Source organism: Emydura macquarii, unplaced genomic scaffold (genome assembly GCF_026122565.2).
Source record: "Emydura macquarii macquarii isolate MOO-44397 ecotype Brisbane River unplaced genomic scaffold, CSIRO-AGI_Emac_v2 contig_3506, whole genome shotgun sequence".
NCBI lineage: Eukaryota > Metazoa > Chordata > Testudines > Chelidae > Emydura > Emydura macquarii.
In genome coordinates, this window is record NW_027133643.1 from 5435337 (window position 1) to 5456746 (window position 21410).

The 21410-nt window shown below is 41.9% G+C and overlaps 1 protein-coding gene across 2 annotated transcripts in view; it reads right to left on the reverse strand.

Moving 5' to 3' along the window:
• Positions 1 to 21410, reverse strand: part of GLIS1 (GLIS family zinc finger 1) — a 258432-nt gene that overhangs the window by 209682 nt on the left and 27340 nt on the right. The gene's annotated exons all lie outside the window — the stretch shown is intronic.

Consider the following 21410-nt stretch of genomic DNA (forward strand, 5'->3'; position numbering starts at 1 on the left):
GGCTCGTACCTGAGCCACTGGACCACACACTGGCAGCTCCTGTGTACCTAGTAAACTAGCTGTCCCTTTACCCTAACCATGGAAGACACCCAAATGGCACATCTGTCTGCAGGGTGATGCAGGTGTCCATGGTGCACATGCTGCTAACGTATATTACGCAGCACTGTGCGTGGAGTCCCAGATGGATTACAGTTTTGTTTGTTTGCTTTCAAGTTAACCATAATATAAAGAAACTAAGCCCTGGTCTACACTACAGAGTTAAGTCGACGCGAGGCAGCTTACGTCAAGCTAACTCTGTAAGCCTCTACACGAAAGCATCTTCATTTCTGCCAACGTAACTCGCTTGCTACACTGAGTTAACTCCACCTCCACGAGAGGCGTAGAGTCAGTGTCGATGTAGTTAGACCGATGCAGTGTCAGTGTAGACACTGCACCGCTTACATCAACTGTTGCTGGTTTTCAGATGCTGTCCCACAACGCCCCACGCTGACAATTCAATCGATGCACGCGCTCCAGGTGAAGATGCACACCGCTGACACAAGGAGCAAAATGTAGACACACACAAGCGATGTAATTACTGCGGTGGCTGTATGCCAACGTAAGTTAAATCAACTTAATTCTGAAGGGTACACATGCCCTAAGAGCTTTGGAGCAGAAAATAATCTTCTCAGAAGCAGTTAGAGTCTATGGTACTGATCACTGTCCATTGAAATGAATGGGAGGCTATCCATTTACTTCAATGGCCTTATCAGAGGATCCTACCGCTGACAGCTCACCTCTTCTCAACTCCTGCACCAAGAAGATCTATCCCATTTGAAGAAGGGATGTCAGCAGTAACAAGCAGCCAAAGTGCAGCCTAATAGGGAATTGCTGGTGAAACATTTCTTGTCCATACCAGAAAATACTCTATGGGGAGAGTATTTTCTATCACACAGAACCTGTGAGCCAAGGAGAGGAGCAGGTTGTATGTAGAGCTTGTGAAGTCAGAACTCTGCCCTTAAAGTTAATTACAAAATGGGCCGTGGTGACTTCTGTCTCTGCATAGCAAAGGTCTCAGAGAATTCCTTGAATGAGAAGTCAATAGCCGATGGCTGCTCCTTAATCATTTGATTTTCCTCTCTAACTAAACTGGATGATACCTGAATTCCAATGAAGATAAAAACTAGACCAACATTTTCAGAGTTGGATGCCTAAAGTTTGGCACCTAAATCCATATTTAGGCTCCTAAATAAGATACCTGATTTTCAGTGGTACCTAGAATCCCCAGATCCCATTGACTTCAACGGATGTCAATGCCTTTGAAAAATCAGGGCTCTTTTTCAAATGCTTCTGTATGGATTTAGGTGCCTAATTTTATCCAAATTTCTTTCTGTGTTTGACATTGTGTCATGAATTACTGACCACAGATGTAATGATTTTCATATCCGACTTACATAATATTTTCCCCTTTTCTTCCAGAGCCTCCACTCAGATAGTTTCATGCATGGATCATGCATGATGCAATAAGGATGCATGCAATAAACATATAAAAGAATCTCCTTAGCTAAGCATAATTTTTGCATGTTACTTGCAGTAAGCCTTGAACAGTTGATCCTTGTAACATCCACGCATGATCTGTGCACATACTCAGACAGTGCAGACACTATCTTGCCTGTCCTGACAGCTGTCACTGGTCAGGAGGTGCCCCTTCCAGTCAAGAGTCAATTGGGGCCCTCTAGGCACAGGTTTGTTGACTCCCAAAAGTCACCCCTGTAGATAGAAAAAGGTAGTCCATTCAGATTTTACACATCCATGTCACAGGCTCAGTAGAGGGTCACTAGAGAAAACTGAACAGAGGCTGAAATAATAGAGCTCCTATCACATAAATCTATGGTTCGCCCTCACTTAGAACACTGTGTTAATTCTGAGCACCCATATCAAAAAAGATGGGGGGTCAAAGACAGGTGACAAGAATGATTAGAAATCTAGAAAACACCTCATATGAAGAGAGATTGAAAAGATTGAGATTGTTTACCTCAGAGAGGAGATAAATATGAGGGGACCTGGTCACAGCCTATAAAATATTTAATGGTTTGGAGAAGGTAGAATGGGAACTTCTATTCACCCTTACTCATAATAAGAACAAAGAGACGTTCAATTAAACTGAGGGGCGGCAAACTCAAAGCTGATAAAAACTAAATACTTTTTTTTTTTACACATGACATACAAAAAGCCTGTGGAATTCACTGACAAGATATCATTGAAGCCAAGAGCTTAGCAAGATTTATAAAAGAATATCTAGAAGTATAACAGCCCATATTTAAAAAAATTAGAATGTTAGGAGGGATATAAAACCTCAAGATTCAGGGGACAAACCAACCTCTAACTATAGTGGTTAGAAGGAAACTATTCCATTACTGACTACTGCAGGGTTTCTTCCTCTGAAGCATTTGGTCATGTAGTATTGGAGACAGATTACTGAACGTGGTGGACCATGGGTCTGATCCAGTCTGGGAGAATTCCAATGTTACTATTATTGTAAGTTATCATTCATATACCATTGGGCCTCTGCTTTCCGTTTCTTTCATTTTTATTACATTTTCTGTGTGTTAATTCATGTTAAATTTTATGATAAGAGCGTATTCAAAGCTAACCAATATAAAGAACACTGGGTTTGTAGAGACTAGGGAGTAGGCAATGCATATACAAGACTCCCCCAAGAGCTAGTTCAGGTCCTGTACTCGTACTAATAGGCATCAGCTAAAGGTTACTTTAAGGCAAAGTAATAAAATAGTCTAAATATTGGAAGAGTCCATTAGGGAGTGATTTTTCAGAGTAACAGGGAAGACAATTTTCCATATCATACCTTCAAACTTTCAGACACACCACTGAAGTCCAGCATAATTCAGCTGTAAATCAACTGCACATCGTAAGACTATTAAACATTTTCAAACCATTCAAAAGTGCTTTCCGACCACTTGGCACAAATTGACTCAAGATGTATTTACGGACGTATGAATATCTGACAAAAAATGTCAATCTATTTTTACTTTCTAGATCGATCCCTATTGATGTATCAAATTTTAGAGGTGTTTGATCTTTTTTGCTTTGTTTTGTGGTCAATTTCACAGAAGACAATAGAAATCTAGAAGAAAAAAACTGTCCCTGATTCCCCGAGCAGACATCCTCAGTTATGAATGGAAGCTTATTGCACAATTAAAAGAAAACTCCAAAAAGATCTTTAAAATAACTTATAATGCTTTTAAAGAAGGTCATACTGATGAATTTACTATTTGTTTACTGAGAAAATCCCATTTAGATTTAAGATAAAAGTGATAGAGAAACCAGATGTTAGGACAAATATCTGGACCAAAACACAGAATAAAACCAATGCTATTTACTGCTTATGTTTTTAATGACTCCCCCCTTTCCCATCAAACCTTGGCTTCCCCTTAAGAAGCTGGAAATCCTTTCAAAATTATCTCATTCTATCCTAAAGGCCATGCTTTCAGTTTATGCTTGCTAAATAACCTGGAAAAATGAATTGTGCCCCAGATTGAAGAAATGTTCTACTTCCTAGCTGATCTTCAAACACAGTGCAACCCAGCCTGTACATTTCTGCAGTGTGGTGCATATACTATGGACCAGGCCATGAAACTAGCTCAGTTACCAGTCACAACACAGGCCACCATTGCCCAAGTCCCATTCCTTCTATGGCTTGTTCCTATGGTAGAGCAGTTATGGACTGCCCCTTCTCCATGGCAGAATGTCAAGCTACAGTCAAGCCTTTTGTGCCCCCCCCCCCTTTTTTTTTTTTTTTTTAATTAATAAGAATTGTCCCCCCCAGGGGGAAAAAAATTATATGGAGGACTTTCATCCACATCAACAGAAATACTTATCCTCTCTCCATTACCTTCTAAATACAGAGAAAACGTTGTAGCCCAATGGTGCTAAAGTCCTCTTATTATAAGCTACTGTATGTAGTGATTGTTATGAAGAAACCAGTTTGTCTTTAAAAAATGGAAACAATCACAGCCCTCTTCCCTTCAAGTCCCATTTAAGGGAAACTCTGTTCAACAAAACGTAGGTTCCTAAGCCACTTTTGAAAATTCCACAAAGCATGCCCAAATATTGAAGTACACCATTATTAAATACTCATTGTTGTGGTACAGCACTAAGAGGATTTGCTTTGGATCAGAGACGTACCTGAGCCATCAAGTTTAGATCCAAATCTGGATCCAAACCTGAACTCCCCCAAAGTCCAAGAGGTTTGGATATAGTATTTTGGTTCAGGCTTGGATGCAACAAGAAATGCAAAACTTGGAACAAATTCATGGAGTCCTTTTCACAGATTTACATTCTAGGAGAGAAAATGTGGCAGACCTGGCATTAGTTATCATGCATATGGCATCTCTTTTACACGCTCTCTTTATGCAACAATAAAAAAAATAGGCCTAAAAAAAATCTATTTATCTGTATATATATTAGATAAACATCACATGTACATTTTAGGCCTTTTTTATTATGGAATAAAATGAGCACAGAAAGGAACTGCCACGTGTCTAAATAAAGACGGCTCAGTAGCTCATGAGCTCATACTTTTAACTACGTCCATACCCACAGGAGAGAAAGGAAGATAACAGAAAAGAAGAGAGATTTCCAGGTTAAAAAAAAATGTTAAAATATATTTAAAGGTCCCAAATATTATACAACATTGTTAGAATGGTAAAACACAGTCAAAGTAGTAGAATATTGCAAACACTGCAGTTGTAACAAACCAAATATTGAGAAGGCAGGAAATTGTCTTCTTTAATATTACTGCAGAGATTTACGGAAAGGAAGTAGGCATGGCTGAAGCTGTCATTGCCAAGTAACAGCCCCTGAATGATCCAGAATTAGGGATGTGCCAACGTGTCTTAGTCACTTTCCTTCCCTCCTCCATGCAGACTCTTTTCTTTTCAATGACCTTGTGTTATTACATAAAAACCAAACTTTGGAAATTGTTTCCAGTGTCCTGGCTAAGCTAACGCCTCTTTGCAAAGTAGCATTCAAGGGTAACATTTTCAAAAGCCTATGGGCAAAATTTTCAAAAGCACCTAAGTGACTAAGGAGCCCATTTTCAAAAGTAACAGGTACTTAGGAGCTTACATTTCATTGAAAGTCAGTGGAAAGTCCCATTCAATAAGACTTGGGCTCCTAAACCACTTTTGAAAATGGGGCTTGTAGACTTTTGAAAATTGTAACCCCACGCTCCATTCCATTGATTTGTTTCAAATAATGTCCATAATTAGAGCAAGACTTATTGAGGTGGAAGGCTATTTTTGACACTTAAAAGAGAGAATGGCTTTTTGCATAGCATCTTTCATCCAGGGATCTCAATACACTTCACATCTAGTTGTAATGCTCATAACATTCCATATGGCATTATTACTAGGGCCTGGTAAAAATTTTCTCAACAAAACTGTTTTTCAAAAGAAAATTGGGTTTTCAACTAAATTAAATTTTTCACGAGAAGTATCTGCTTTCCACAGAAATTTTCTATTTTTTGTCCAAAAAACCCAAACACCTAAAAAATGAAAAGTTTTCCACTGAAAATCTAAATATTTGATTTGACTATGTTGCCACAGTGTCTTATGGGAGTTGTAGTTCAGTTGCCTCATGTCCTCATTTTCCTTTCAGGGTCAGACTTCCCAGCAGGACTGCATCTCCCATGATTCACCAAGGCCATAGGCTTTCCATGGTGCACCCGTTTCTCTCATCAAGAGGGGAGACGGTGGTACATTAAGGGAGGTGTAATCTGACCAAGGAACCCAGCCTAGAGGGGAAAATGGTTGCATGAGATACCAAACCACAACTCCCAGCAGGCACCATGACAGCATTTCCAAATTGAAATATTGCTGTTTTTTACTTTTCTGCAGAAAAAAAATATATAATTTCATCTATATTAGAGATCGAGTGGTTAAATTACTTGTTTTCAATGAGTGGTAGAGGTGGGTATAGAAACTGAGGCCAGTGTGGCAGCCTTTATTTGGATACATATGGCCCTTGATTCATTGTGTGATGTTCAGCTAGTCGCTTAACTTCTCCATAACTCAGTTTCTCCTTTTGCAATATGGGTGTAATGATCCAACTTCAGTCAGCAAGGACATTTGCAATCCTGATTTGATAACAAAAGGTTATTTGAGGCACTAGTCCCTTGGCTCCCAGATGCCTACTCTAATACGGCCCAATATTACTTTGCAATGGGACCCAATCCTATTTGTGTTGAAGACAATGGCACAAGTCTCATTGGAGCAAGCAGTGAGTCTACGTGGCCAATTCCCTCTTGATGCAAGTCCATTGACTTCAACCCCCATTTCCTTTAACAGAAGAGAAATTGGCCTTGTACATAAACTTAGCTAGGGGTGTACTTTTCCTTTGGCTCTCTGTCTCTCAACTCTAGAATTTCTGCATTTCCATGGCAACTTGGTGTTCTATTGCCAGATGGAGTTATAAGTAAAATATGCTGCAGCTGACTAGTGTGATGCCTTCCATTTGATCCCAGTTTCCCCCAGATACACTGAACCAAATCCTAGCCCACATCAAAATCAATGCCAAGCCTTGTTATTGAAGTCTGTAGGAGCAGGATTTGGGCCAATACGACTGGAATACCCCACTTTTCCTGATTATCCTGACAACTCATGCAACCAGGACGGATCTGCATGGATACTGGGAGCTGCTATGGCTTGTCCCCAAATATGACAGAGTACAGGTAACATAGTCCCATCATTGTCTTTACTATATGGGGGGAGAGAGAGGGATAAATATTTGCAAAATACAATGAGATCCCTTTATTTTGTGCCATATGTCTGAGTTACCATATAACTAGAGAGTTATACAGCATTTCAGGTCCTCCACTTCCTTCTCATGTGCTCCTTGAAATTACGTAGTGTCTGCTTTTTCTGCCTCAGAGACGTTGTATTTCATTTTTTTTACATAGCTGTTAAGGCTGTGTACACGCTAAGATAACAATTTGAAGCAATACGTGGTTATATTTAATCAAGATTAACCTACTCTGACTGTTTTTGTCTGTTCTGTATGCCGTATGGGACCAACATAATCTCATTACCCTTTTTTTAAAGCTCTTGGTCTTACATTAATATAATTTTTTTTTTAATTTGGATTTTGAAATTATTTTTATTATATAATTTCATTTTCCCTTTAAATGAATGAGACTGAACCCACCAGTTGTTAATGATTCTCGATGCCATGTTTTGTTAACTGGTGCTAATACCTCTTTGATTATTTCCTAATAGCAGGGATTAGCAGGCTCCATTTGAGAGCCCTGCGATGTGAAAACCCACAACAAAAGAGTCACTCAGGGTAGGAACTCAGTGACTTACAGTCTCAGTATTGCACATTTCAAACATGGATGCCCTTCATAGAAAGGCTGCAAAACCACACTTCTTCCTGGCTTTTCTCTAACTCCGAGCCCTGATCAATTGTCCAGTTAGGCTTCCAGAGTCCCTATCCTTTGAAGGAGCACTGCCACAGGGACCCTTTCTTTTAGGAAATATTATTTGCTGGGGCACAGACAACTTTTTATTCACTTGGGGGGGAAAGGGAGGTAGTGTTACAAAATAATAAACAACAGCTGTTCAATATCATGTTTACACCATCCAACTATCATAGCGGGGACAGTCGCCTGAGAACTCTAAGTTTCATCTCTTCAGCCCAGCAGAGGCACAGGTCTCTGATGGTTGTGGCTGCTCAAAGTCCCTTTCTTTCCCATGCATTGATAGCCAGGGCCAGGCTAAAGGTCTGTCCTGCAGCAGGCTCTACCTCCTTTCTTCCCTGGCTGGGAAATGGCTCAGTAAGCAGGGTCTCCTGCTGAAAGGAATTCTGTGAGGCCAGGTGAAGGTCACCTGCCTGTGCTTCTCCCACTCTTTCTGCAGCCAAGCTGGCTCTTTCCCTTCTTCCCCCACACAGGCTACTGATCCTCTCTCTCTCTGTGTTCACAAGGACTTCTGTTATCCTATTTTCCTCTGCAGATCCGGGACAGGTCCAGATACCTGCCACTCCCCTGGGGCAGACTCCCAGAGCCTCCTGACTGGCTCTTCTCTTCCTCCCCCTAGCCCTCCTGCATCAGCTCGATGTGCTCTTTTAACAAACGGAGCGAGGAGACCAAGCATCACTGGAAGCCATGAGTCTTCGGCTGTCTTTTTACACCATCTGACCCCACTCCCATCATCACGCCTAGGAGTCCACTGGCCTCCAGATCCCATCTTATTTGTCGTCATTTCCTTGTCAAACTCTCTGGGTGAAAGAGGAACCTGGGGGGTTCCATAAGCAAAACCTAAAAGCAATTGTTTTCCAGTGTAATCAATTGATCAGGTATAGGCTGCTCCCTTGCTCCACTCTGCCATACTCTAGACTTCTACAAAGAATGCAGTGACTATATAAAGCCAAAGTGGCCAGTTGCACATTTCCCTTTGCCAGAGAGTATCATGTGTCAGAGGTGCCAAAGATGCTGGCCGCCTGCAACCAGGAGGAGCTGCTGGAGCTGCCATCGGTCGAGTACCCAGAGGAGACTGAAGGTGAGCTCGAGAGCCAGGTACTCCAGGGAAGGGGGAAGGAAGGAGCCCAGGAGAGCCAGAGGGCAGTCCGGTTGTGTTGTGGCCTGCAACTGTGTCAGCAAGTTGCAGCTGGAGCCCCGCTGACCCAGTGGCAGATGCCTCTGCACTGACCGGGCTCTGGGCTGGGAGTCGGGAGTCTCCCTTCCCCCTCACCATCCCAACCGTGGGGCAATCGCCCTTCAGCCTGTGAAGCCACTGGGCTAAAGACTGCTTTGTTTGCCCTGTCCTGCCTCAGGGCCTGGGCCATCCACTACTGCATTTGCCTTAGTCCAGGTCCTGAGGCAGGGTAAGGACCGCTGTGTTCACCCTGACTAGGGGCCTGAGCTATAGACTGCTTTACTCACCTGACCTGCCCAAGGGCTGGGGCCAGAGACTCATTACCTGCCCAAGGGCCTGGGCTAGGATCTGCTTCAGTGCTGGTGAGCAGCAGAAGGGTCCAGGACCCCGGCCCCAACTGCTAATTCCCCCTGCCAGTTTCTGCTCGCACAGGAGCACTGGAGCAAGGGGGTGTGATCTCCCTCCCAGATGGACAGGGAGGGACAGCCCACTGCCTTACATACATGTACACGTGGACAAAACTGATGGCTTACAGCTTACAGAGCTTTCAGAAAAATTCATTTAAAGAAACCCAAAGCAAACATTCTTCTTTGGAACTTTCAGTTTTTTAAGTCATTCTTTAAACTTATCTTTTAAAAAAGTAGTGGTTTTATGAGTAGTTTTGTACCAGTTGTCCATTTTTAATAAAGTGAGATGAGCTTCTATTCCAAACTCTGCGTTTATTAATACAATCCCTATGTTTGGGCACTAAAAGCCCCCCAAGCCCATAACTATCTATATCCATATTTCCTTCTAAGCAAAAGCATTTAAAGTGCACACAAATATTCTGTTGATGTGTACATCTTATCAATACCTATCATAATTATCTTATTACTAAATGGTATAGATCCTGCCTATGGATGCTCAGGGAGGTAGAAACATACATTTCTGTGATAATTGCCAGTTTGAGTTTCCAAAGGTGGGATTTAGATCTCCTCCTAAGGCATCCGTATTTGAGAACTGGCTCTTGAGTCAATGCTCCCTGCCATGTTCAGCAAATGTTTCCTAACATCAATGGAAGTGTTGAGAGAAGACCAGACTCTTAGAAATAAGCATGTCTGTGACCTACACGGTATTGTTCTCTTCCTAGGACTAAAGTTCATAACATCCTCATAGACTGATTCCTTTTGCAGTTGCCAAACAGTAAATATTTGAGATCTGTGGCATTTGATCCCTTCACGTCTCCTAGGAGCAACGTCAGTGTTAACAGCTTAAGGATCTGATTTTGGTTCTCTCCACTATTTCAGAATGGAAACAAACAAACAAACACAAAAAAAAAAAAAACCCTTGTAAATTAACTTGTCAGAAACCTTTGGCTTTATCACCAACACATCTATTCCTGAGATTTGCAAGTCCTCCTCCTTATGAGGAGTCTGACTTCATAGCTCAGCACAGTCTGAGGCAAAGATAGTTGGCATCTTTACAGTGCACCGATAAGTAATGTTTTCATGCAGTATGACAGCAGTTACTGTGTACAGAGCAGAATAAAGTAATTGACTCCTGATTTATTACAAATGGTATCAACACAGAATTCACAGTAAGACTTTCATTATATTATGTTTTCTATATAAGCATCTCCATGGGTATTGCCGATCCCTTACACATCCAAAAATGGAGCAGTGGGGATGCATAAAATATAAATATGTCTGAGTCTGTATTTTGACTATTTCTAAGAAATATGTTTTAAGCAATTAAAGTGATAGATAGAACAGTAAAGGAAGCTACTTCATTGTTTAAATTCAACATTTCATGCTCAAATCATTTCATGGATTCTCTGTCTTCTTTAAATCATTCTCCCATCTACCTGATTTTTCTTCATTTCCAAAGGAAATGAACTCAAGATAGGCCAGGGTAAGACAACCTTCATGTGTCTTAAATAATGTGATTCATTATACACTGTAGACAAAAGTCAGACAATTCCTGCCAGTGACACAGTCTATATATACATACCTATAGTTGGTGAGCATACAGTAACCTACAATAAAGAATGTAGATAGATCAGGTGTGATCTAGGATACGAAGTCAGGTGCTTTCACACCCAAGAAGCATGCGTATCCAATGCAATCACTCTTGTGTTACCACTTGCAAAATGTTTCTACTGCATTTTATTTCTGTATCATTTGATTTATGAGATTTGACCCACGTGGTTGTTATACCAGACACCTTCAAAGCCAGGTATGCACAGAGGGACCACTCATCAGCAAGTCAGAATCCTCCTTATGCAATGCTTGCTTTATGAGTCTCTCTGGCAAGATCAAGGCCTGATTTTCAAAATACATGAAAGCCGGGGCTGTGCACAAAAAATGCAAGTGCACCTGGACACCTATTGATCTGAGTGGACAACTGCAAACACAAATTAGATATTTGTGGGCACAAAAGGCCAATGAGGCACGTATTGCATGTGCAATCAGGATACTTACACGCCCAAATTGGATACAAAATTGCACTCACACCAGGGCTTTTCATGGTTTGAAAACCAGCTCTCAAGGTACTTGCTCCTGATACGATCTTCCCATAACATAGCAATGACTTTGTAACTCAGTGTGGTTAAGTAAAGAGGATACAATAGCATGTCACATGCCATGAAAAATCATCAATAATTCGTGAAAACAGATAACAAACCAGATCCCCGGCTGGTGTAAATCGGCATTTACGTGGCATTTACATGGCTCAGGGCCATCCATGGGACTCCCACTGGTGTCACTGCTGAACAAGGGCATTACCTGGCCTGAAAGTTACACCACACTTCAAAGTGCTTTTGCAATTTTGCAAGCCCTTTCCTCGCTAGCAAGCAACTGTTAGCACTCTTCTTTACCCATAAAGAGCCTATGGGCCATGGAGATCCTAGCTGGTGTTAATCAGCCTACCTCAATTTAAGTTTTTCAAAAACTGATCTAGTCTGGAATCTCAATTATTTCCTAGAAGAAAATACACATTTTAAAGTTAGTTTGGAGTCTGCATTTCTTTGTTCTTTAATGACAGTACCAAGGATATATTTTCAGAATGCCAGCTTGATATTTTTTCCTTAGCAAAAAGAGTAACTTTAAAATGTTCATCTGCAATTTTTGGGCAGGTGGTACATTTTACAGTGGATTAGTTATGAGGGGGACAGATAGGATGAAAAAAGCAAAGAAGAGTTCTTTCAATCTACATAAGCTCCACCTGTGGAAAGAAATCTTAAACAAATTACATGCCTGTTTCTCCTGAGTTTGATGTGTTTGTCTATGATTCTTAGATATTTAAACTGATTATATATAGACACCTATCACCTTGGTAGCTAAGCACTGAATAAAATCATCAAGAAGCAAGTCCAGAAAAAATGTTGTTGTTTTTTAATCTCCAACCTCCTGCATTACAGGAGCATGTGAATTTATGGGCAGGCTCCTCACATACTGCACTATAAAGCAGGAGGAAGGGGAGGAGAAGATACCCAATGGGTTTGAACATGAGATCACTTTGCATTCCAGAGACAAGGACTGAGCTGATAATTGAGGAGAGACAAAGCCCCATCAGCAGATTAGAAAGGTCTTTCTTGTGTTAGGTAAATAAAACTCACTCCAGCACTGTATAATGTCTGTTTACACAGCAGGCCTGGTTTAAGATTGTTGGGGTTTTTTGTTTAAATACTTTCATATGATTTTCATGAATGGACAATGTTGTGCTGCTCATTCAGATTGCCAGAGACTGAAGTCGTAACCAGAGATCTTATTACTCATTGTTTAAAAAAAAAAAAAAAAAAAAAAGCCCTCTGCTTTAATGAATATAACAGAGGATTTTTTATCTCCTTCTTCACAGGTGTCTCAGTCAGCATGATGTTGAATGACTGTCTTCCAAGCATACAGAATTCAGCCTAGTAGCCAAACTCTTGAGCAAAAATTAAAGCTGCCCTATGGTCACGTGAACGATGCAACTCTTCTGCAATTGTGCAGGGTGGACTGTTCATGGGTTCAGCCCCCCCATCCTACTTATAGGCTAGCAACTACCCCCTAGATCGGAATCTGTCAGGCCTTGCTCTAGTGACAAAACCCCAATGAAGATAAAGGACAACCTTCTATCCTGCCCCTCCATTGGCTGGGGGAGCAAAGATCTCCAACACTCCAAGCCTTCTTTTCATAACCAAAGGAGCAGTTATTACCCCACCTGAATGTTGATGAAATGATCCCTTGATTCCACAAGCATCGCCGCAGCCTCAGCAAAGCTAACAAACCTCTTTAACATAAGTTACCTATGCCCAGGATGGAAGCTTCTCTGTATTAGATGGTAATGTTCAATATAATACTTGTAGGAAGAGGACAGTTTTCAGATGCATCCCAGCCACCCAAATAGACATGGGTGTAAATACAGACCTCTCACTTTGGTAACCTATCCGGCATTCATTCGGGGAAGGTTACCTGCGAAGAGCATTGCCTGTTAAGTGCACTCAGGACAGCAGGAGGAACTGTGCCTCTCACTCCTTTTTTCTTTTCCTTTTTAAAGTTTGCGGATGAATTTTAGTGCTTGTGGAAGTGAAGGACTAATTGCACTGGCTAGACAGAGCAAGAGTGTAAGCAGGCACCCGGTGAGCTCCCTCTGCAAACAGCTCTGCTGACACCTCCCAGTCTTGACCTGCTATCCCACTCCTGGAGTTACTCAGACCCTTCTGCCAATGCACTTCAGTCCTCATCCCATCTCCAAATCCCTCTGCTACTCCAGCCCCAGGCCTCCACAGAGCAGAACTGTTCATTTGTGTTGAGTTAGTTGGCAATTTTGTGATGTTGACAAATGTCCACCCGAGTCTAAGTTGATAACTGCAAACTAATTTTCATTGGCAAGAATAACTAGCTTTTTTCTACAGCACTCACTGTAGGAGCAGGGCCTATGTTGTCATTATCTGCTATGTTTGAATTGAACACTTATTTTGCTGTGTGTATATTTTAATATACCTGAAGCTTTTTATACAAAAAACCTAATCTTATATAAAAAAAGAGCTATTGCAGGTAGTTATTAATCATAGTTGGCACATCCATAGCACTTTTCATCTTCAATGTGCTCTATACATATTACTCAATCTTCACAAACCCCTTGTGAGACAGTAGGTTAAATATTATCCTCATTTCACAGCACAGAAGTTAAGTGACTTGACCAAGGACACAGAGGGAGTCAGAAGCAGGAGTACAGCTCCCAGTCCTGTGCCCAGAGCAAGCCAGTTCCTAAGATTTAATTTCCTTGATTTTTAAACTGTAAGGTGTAGGAAAGAGCTCTGAGGAGCCAGGGATACAATGCAGGGCTTCTCACAGTGCCTTTCACTCTGTTGTTTCCCCATGTGCTTCACAAACCACCATACATAGGTGCACAGAAGTCATACCCACAGCCACTAAAAGGCATTCAGCAGGGGTACTTGTGGGGTAAGGCACTACACTCAACAAGAATAAGGATTGGAGAATCTGGTCATTAAAAAAAAAGGATTTTCTCATTCATTTTGCCTGACATCAAGCTTGCGTTACAGCGTTACATCACTTACAAATTACTGATTGCTGCTGCTGCTCTTTTCCCTACCACAAATATTCACAATGGCCAAAACAAACTACACCAGTTTAATGGCTGCCATTTCTACTGGCCTAATTTTTCCCACACAACAGATTATGCCCACAAAGGTGGGCATGCAATCAACCACTTGCATTCACTGATCAACAGGTTCTAGAGCCTGCCCGCCCAATGTGCATGTGTACATGGCACTCTGCATGTGCAAAAATTATTACGGTTATTTCTATTGCAGTATCACCTAATGTCCCCTACTGAGATCAGGACCCCATTGTGCTAGACGTGCACGTATGCAAAGAAAGAGACTTACAATCTAAACAAACAAGACAGAGAAAGGAAGAATTACCATTCCTATTTTACAGGTTGGGAACTAAAGCACATGGAGTTCAAGTAACATGCCAGGGTCACAGACGAAGTTGGTGGCAGAGCTAGAAATTGAACCCAGATGTCTGAATTCCCAGTCTAGTGCATTACCCACAAGCCCACCCTTCCTGAAAAGCAAACCCCAATGTCTGCAGGCTCAAACCGTTGCATGCAAAATTGGAGCATGGAGCTGAAAACTTGGCTCTGAAGACTCAGTATCGATGGATCTATTCATTATCCAATTCCTCAGATCATTATGACAGACATCATGGTCTGCCACCCCGCAACATATACAGTATAGACTTGTATTGTCATAGAGCCACAAGTAATCACTAAGAGTAATTTTGGCAGGATCATGTTTTGGGAAAGCCTGCCAAAAAAACCCTCTTTGGTGGATAGTAGGTAACACATTTAGAGACTTGTTACATTACAAGTTAAAAGGGAAACTCGATTAAAAATTACATTCAACAGAGTGGAGCTGGCTAAAAAAGAAGATGCTTCAAATGGTGGGAAGCTTTCCCAGTAAGACCAAGCTTACTGCCCAGAATCCATGAGAAACAACAGAAGCATTCATAGGAAACACTTCATCTTCAGTGCAGAACATTTGCAAGAACACAGAAAAGCAGAGCAAGCCCTGCCATTGACATGTTAGGTCTATCTTAGAAAAATACACTGTAGTACTAGTCATTTACAAGGCTGATTACATAGAATCACAGAATATTAGAATTGGAAGGGACCTCAGGAGGTCATCTAGTCCAACCCCCTGCTCAAAGGAGGGCCAATCTCAGCTAAATCATCCCAGCCAGGGCTTTGTCAAGCTCCTGCTTAAAAACCTCTAAAAATGGAGAGTCCACCACCTCCCTAGGTAACCCATTCCAGTGCTTCACCACCCTCCTAGTGAAAAACATTTTCCTAACATCCAACCTAGACCTCCCCCACTGCAACTTGAGACCATTTCTCCTTGTTCTGTCATCTGCCGGCACTGAGAAGCCTAGCTCCATCCTCCCTGGAACCCCCTTTCAGGTAGTTAAAGGCTGCTATCAAATCTCCCCTCATTCTTCTCTTCTGCAGACTAAACAAGACTAGTTCCCTCAGCCTCTCCACATAAGTCTTGTGTTCCAGCCCCTAATCATTTTTCTTGCCCTCCGCTGGACTCTCTCCAGCTTCTCCACATCCTTGTTGTAGTTGGGGGCCCAAAACTGGACATAATACTCCAAATGAGGCCTCACCAATGCCGAATAGAGGGGAACAATCACTTCCCTCGATCTGCTGACAATGCTCCTACTATTGCAGCCCAATATGCTATTAGCCTTCTTGGCAACCAGGGCACACTGCTGACTTATATCCAGTTTCTTATCCACTGTTACCCTCAGGTCCTTTTCTGCAGAACTGCTGCCTAGCCAGTCAGTCCTCAGGCTATACTAGTGCATGGGATTCTTCCGTCCTAAGTGCAGGACTCTGCACTTGTCCTTGTTGAACCTCATCAGATTTCTTTTGGCCTAATCCTCCAATTTGTCTAGGTCACTCTGTATCCTATCCTTACCTTCCAGAGTATCTACCACTCCCCCTAGCTTAGTGTCATCTGCAAACTTGCTGAGGGTTCAATCAACCCCCGTCCTCCAGATCATTAATGAAGATGTTGAACAAAACCAGTCCCAGGACCGACCCCTGGGGCACTCCACTTGTGACCGCCTGCCAGCTAGACATATAGCCATTGATCACTACCCATTAAGCCCGATGATCTAGCCAGCTCTCTATCCACTTTATAGTCCATTTATCCAACCCATACTTCTTTAACTTGCTGATAAGAATACTGTTGGAGACTGTATCAAAAGCTTTGCTGAAGTCAAGGTATATCACATCCACCGCTTTCCCCACATCCACAGAGCCCGTCACCTCCTCATAGAAGGCAATCAGGTTGGTCAGGCATGACTTGCCCTTGGTGAATCCATGGTGACTGTTCCTGATCACCTCTCATTCCTCTCTTCCAAGTGCCTTAAAATGGATTCCTTGAGGACCTGCTCCATGATTTTTCCAGGGATTGAGGTGAGGCTGACCAGTCTGAGTTCCCTGGATCCTCTTTCTTCCCTTTTTTGAAGATGGGCACTATATTTGCCTTTTTCCAATCATCAGGGACCTCCCCCAATTGCCACGAGCTTTCAAGGATAACAGCCAATGGCTCTGAAATCACATCAGCCAACTCCCTCAGCACCCTCGGATGCATTGCATCTGGCCCCATGGACTTGTGTATGTCCAATCCTTCTAAATAGTCCTAAACCTGTTCCCTCAGCACTGAGGGATGTTCACCTCCTCCCCATTCTGTGCCGCCCAGTGCAGTAGTCTGGGAGCTGACCTTGTCTGTGAAGACCGAGGCAAAAAAGGCATTGAGTACCTCAGCTTTCTCCACATCCTCTGTCACTAAGTTGCCTCCCACATTCTGTAGGGGGCCCACACTTTCCCTAATTTTCCTCTTGTTGGTAACACACCTGCAGAAACCCTTCTTGTTCCCTTTCACGTTCCTTGCTAGCTGCAACTCCAACTGCGCTTTGGCCTTCCTGATTTCATTCCTGCATGTTTGAGCAGTATTTTTATAATCCTCCCTAATCAACTGACCACACTTCCATTTCTTGTAAGCTTCTTTTTTGTGTTTAAGCTCACCAAAGACTTCTTTGTTAAGCCAAGCTAGGCGCCTATCATATTTGCTATTCTTTCTGCACATCGGGATGGTTTGTTCCTACGCCCTCAATAAGGTCTCTTTAAAATACAGCCAGCTCTCTTGGATTCCTTTCCCCCTCATATTAGCCTCCCAGGGGATCCTGCCCATCCTGAGGGAGTCAAAGTCCGCTTTTCTGAAGTCCATGGTCCGTATCCTGCTGTTCTTTCTTCCTTTTGTCAGGATCCTGAACTCGACCATCTCATGGGCACTGCTGCCTAGGTTGCCACCCACTTCTACTTCCCCTACCAAATCTTCCCTGTTTGTGAGTAGCAGGTCAAGAGGAGCATGGCCCTTAGTTGGTTGCTCCAGCATTTGCACCAAGAAGTTGTCCGCAACACTCTTCAAAAACTTTCTGGATTGTATGTGCTCTGCTGTATTGCTCTTCCAGCAGATATCAGGGTGATTGAAGTCCCCCATGAGAACCAGGTCCTGTGACCTGGAAACTTTCCCTAGCTGACTGAAGAAAGCCTCATCTACCTCGTCCTGCTGGTCTGGTGGTCTATAACAGATCCCCACCATGACATCACCCTTATTGTTCTTGCTTCTAAGCTTAACCCAGAGACTCTCAACTGGCTTATCTCCAGTTTCATACTGGAGCTCAGAGCAACCATGTTCTTACTTTATTTGTATCCCACAAGATCAATCCCATTTGAATTGCATTTCCAAAACCACTTCACAATCAGTTCTCATCTAGGCAAACTGCCTAAGGTGGAGCAAAACCCGATTGCCGTATATATCCACATATAAGCTGTGAAAATCTAGTCTACATTTTCAAGGCACCCACTTATGAGGCGGTCCAAATGCAGCAACACAGGCTGCAACACCAGATGATAGGCCAAAGAGCCCACAGACAGAGCGTGGGCTGCCAGAACGAGTCAGATGCTGAAATAACTCTAACCCCAACCCTAAATTTGAGTTGAGGAATGTATTTCACTGCTGAAATTGTGTGTAGCTGTTGCCAACTATAAATTAATTGGCCAGTTTATCTAGAGATTTAACTGGAGTCAGTTTATACATGGGACAATCTTTTTTTGTTATCTTTAAGACGGTAAAATTAAGGGGCCAATTTATATCCGAGTACATATAGGATGATGGGCCTAATTCATCTCCCACTGACATCACTGTAAGAGTCTTCTTCCCTTTCACTGCCTGTACTGGATGTATACCTACAGGTACTGAACTATAAACTGGTTCTTAATTTTTTTGTTATCTTTCAGACAGTAAAATTAGATTGTCCCTTGTCTAAACTGACTCCAGTTAATTACAAGTTAGCAAAAGCAGCTACAAGAGTCCCTTGTTTCATCTTTGAGCTACAGCATTGTCGTCACCACTGTGGTACATGCCCCTTCTTCCATTTTATGTCGCAATTACAGCTGTGTGACAGAATTCTCAATGTTGGCAAAACCATAGGTGGGGAGGGTAGCGGGAAATCACATTTACTGGATGCCCAAGAAAGCAAACACTTTTTTTCCCCCTGGGGGAATGATGTTACCCAGCGGAGTTTCTTCCCCTAGATCAGCAGTTTGTCTAACAGCTGGTTCAGAGACCAACTTGGGCTTGAAGCAGAAATCACAATATGTTATGCAGGAGGTCAGACTAGATGATCATAACAATTTACAAATCCATGAATAGTTGTTCCCACCTGACAACTATCTGATGGCCTCTGTGAAACGAGTTCAATGGACTTGGTCCGATTCTCTGTGGCCATATCACATAAAATCATTAATCTAGTCATCAGCCACCGCAGAAGAATGAAGAATGGAATAGGCTGTGGCATCTGAACCATTTCTCACTCCCAGCACTGAGTGTACCAAGTCAAGGTTGATGTGCATTGGCAAAGAAGGGCAGGAAATGGTTGCAGCACCCATGACTGATTTGTTCAGTAGATACATGGATGACTTGTCTGCAGTACTGTCAGTGCAATACTTTGCTGTGCACTAAATTCTGGACACACACACACACACACACACACACACACACACACACGCAAACATACACACCCCTTGTGATTTTGTCTCAATTTTTATTTTTCAGAAATAAAAGGCAGTTTTGCCAGTTGAAGTGTCTCACTGCTCCCTGAAAAGCTGTTCCTGCATCAAATATGCCAATATTTCTCAATTAAAATAGGGATATTTCTGTCCAGGTAGAGTCATGATTTTACCCAGATACTGGAAACTTGCCATTGTAATGACAAAAAAGGAGACATTCCCTGGTGGCTTGGGAGAAACTTAAGCCTGCATCAGATCAGTGAAAATATTGATTTTAGCACATGAATTCTTCTGCAGCGAAAGTTCAGGGGTAGTTTTGCACAGCTCTAATTTAAAGAGAAGCTCTTAAACTTTTAACACGTGAATAGCCACTGGGATAGGCCCAATACTCTGCTTTTTAATACTATGCCAGGTTTATATAGATTGAACACTTTTCTGAGCCGAGACTGTATGTTGCAAACGTTGGTGTTACAGCAGGGACATATATGAGTTTAATAAAACTAGAAGCAGCTAACAGTTAACAATAAAAAATAATATTTTTCCTTCAAGCAATTAAATTGTAATATAGAGCTCTCTAATTCCTTCCTCTCCGGTCCCATGGGACTAAGAATAAAGCTACATGTGAAATAAATAATGTGTTACAATTACACTGCTTAAACCAAAATCTTATCAGCTCTATAGGAGAAATATTGTCTCCCTCATTAATTCTGAAATCTCTTTTATAGATTCATATGTCAAGTTACTTTTCTGCTAACTTTGTATTTGTATACTACATTAACTGCATTATAGTTCCAGTTCAGCATTGTTTTAATAAGTAGTTTGGCTTTGAAAAGTCTGCAGTGTCTCCTCATTTGAGTAACACTGTGCCTGTCACCTGGTGAATACTCCAAAATAAGCAGTTCTAGAGATTCCCAGCATACTAAAATCCTGTCATATTTTGCAACAGTCCTTTAATGTTAGTTTATTTTTGTGTATTCCTCCCCCGCAACAATCTCTGTAGTCTTCTGCCAAGATGTTCATATTTCTCACCTCGATTATTCTTAAAGATTCTGCAACTGTTTAAAAATGAATATATTATGTAAAATAAAAAATATTTGGTGTAAACACACACACACACACACACACACAAATCCAGTTTCTAAATCAAATCAGGAACTAGGTATGTGGAAAAGGGGAATAGCCATGAAATAGCCCTTTTATCCGTGATGTGGGGCCATTCTGGGCAATCATATTTTTAAAAGCAGAACTCCCCATATTTTAATTACTTATGTTATGCTAGCAGACAGAAACCTGATCAGGATCAATTCCCCATGTGCTACAGGCTGTACAAACACATAGGACCTATGTCATAGGTAGATATGGCTTCTACCCCAGAGAGTTTAAAATCTAAGGCCTCAATCCTATTAGCATTAATATGTGAGTAGCTTTATGCACAAGAGTCATCTCATTGAATGGAATATTGAGCATCCACATCTCTGAAGTTACAGAAATGGGTATGTGCAAGACTGGGACTTAAGTCTGATGTACAAATGAAGAGGGAGAGAGAAACACCAAAATATGTACAATTTGTAGGTGCAAATGTAAATTTTTTTTAACCCCAAACCAGCCACCAGTGAATTTTGTGCAGATGACATCAGCTGTGGTCTTGAGCAGGGACTGGAAGGAGGAGCTACTTTCAGCTCAGTTCAAGAATGGTATGAGCAGCAGTATGGACGAAAGCTTGAAGACATTTGCCTGTGAAATAGGCAGGAGGGCATTTGTGAATGGCTTAGACATCTGGTGGCATGAGTAAAACTAAGCCCAAGCTAATCAAAGCAAGAACCCAATCCTGTCATCTTTACTCAGGCAAAACTCTCACTAAATTCAAAGACTGGCAGGATTTGCCCAAGACATTTGTTTCTTTAAAAAAGAAATAAAATCAAAAGATTGTTGAATTAATTTTAGCACAGCTCTTCTCTGACACAATGAAGGCCTTTTTATCTAAGGGGGGAATCATCAACATCTTTGTTCTGTGTTCCTTTTTTTAACCTGACATTTTACCCTTTCTAGAGCACGTGAAACTACTCAGTTATGAAAGCACAAGGAAACCAAGGCCCATCTCCCAGTTGTAGAGGAATTGAGTTAGTACACAGC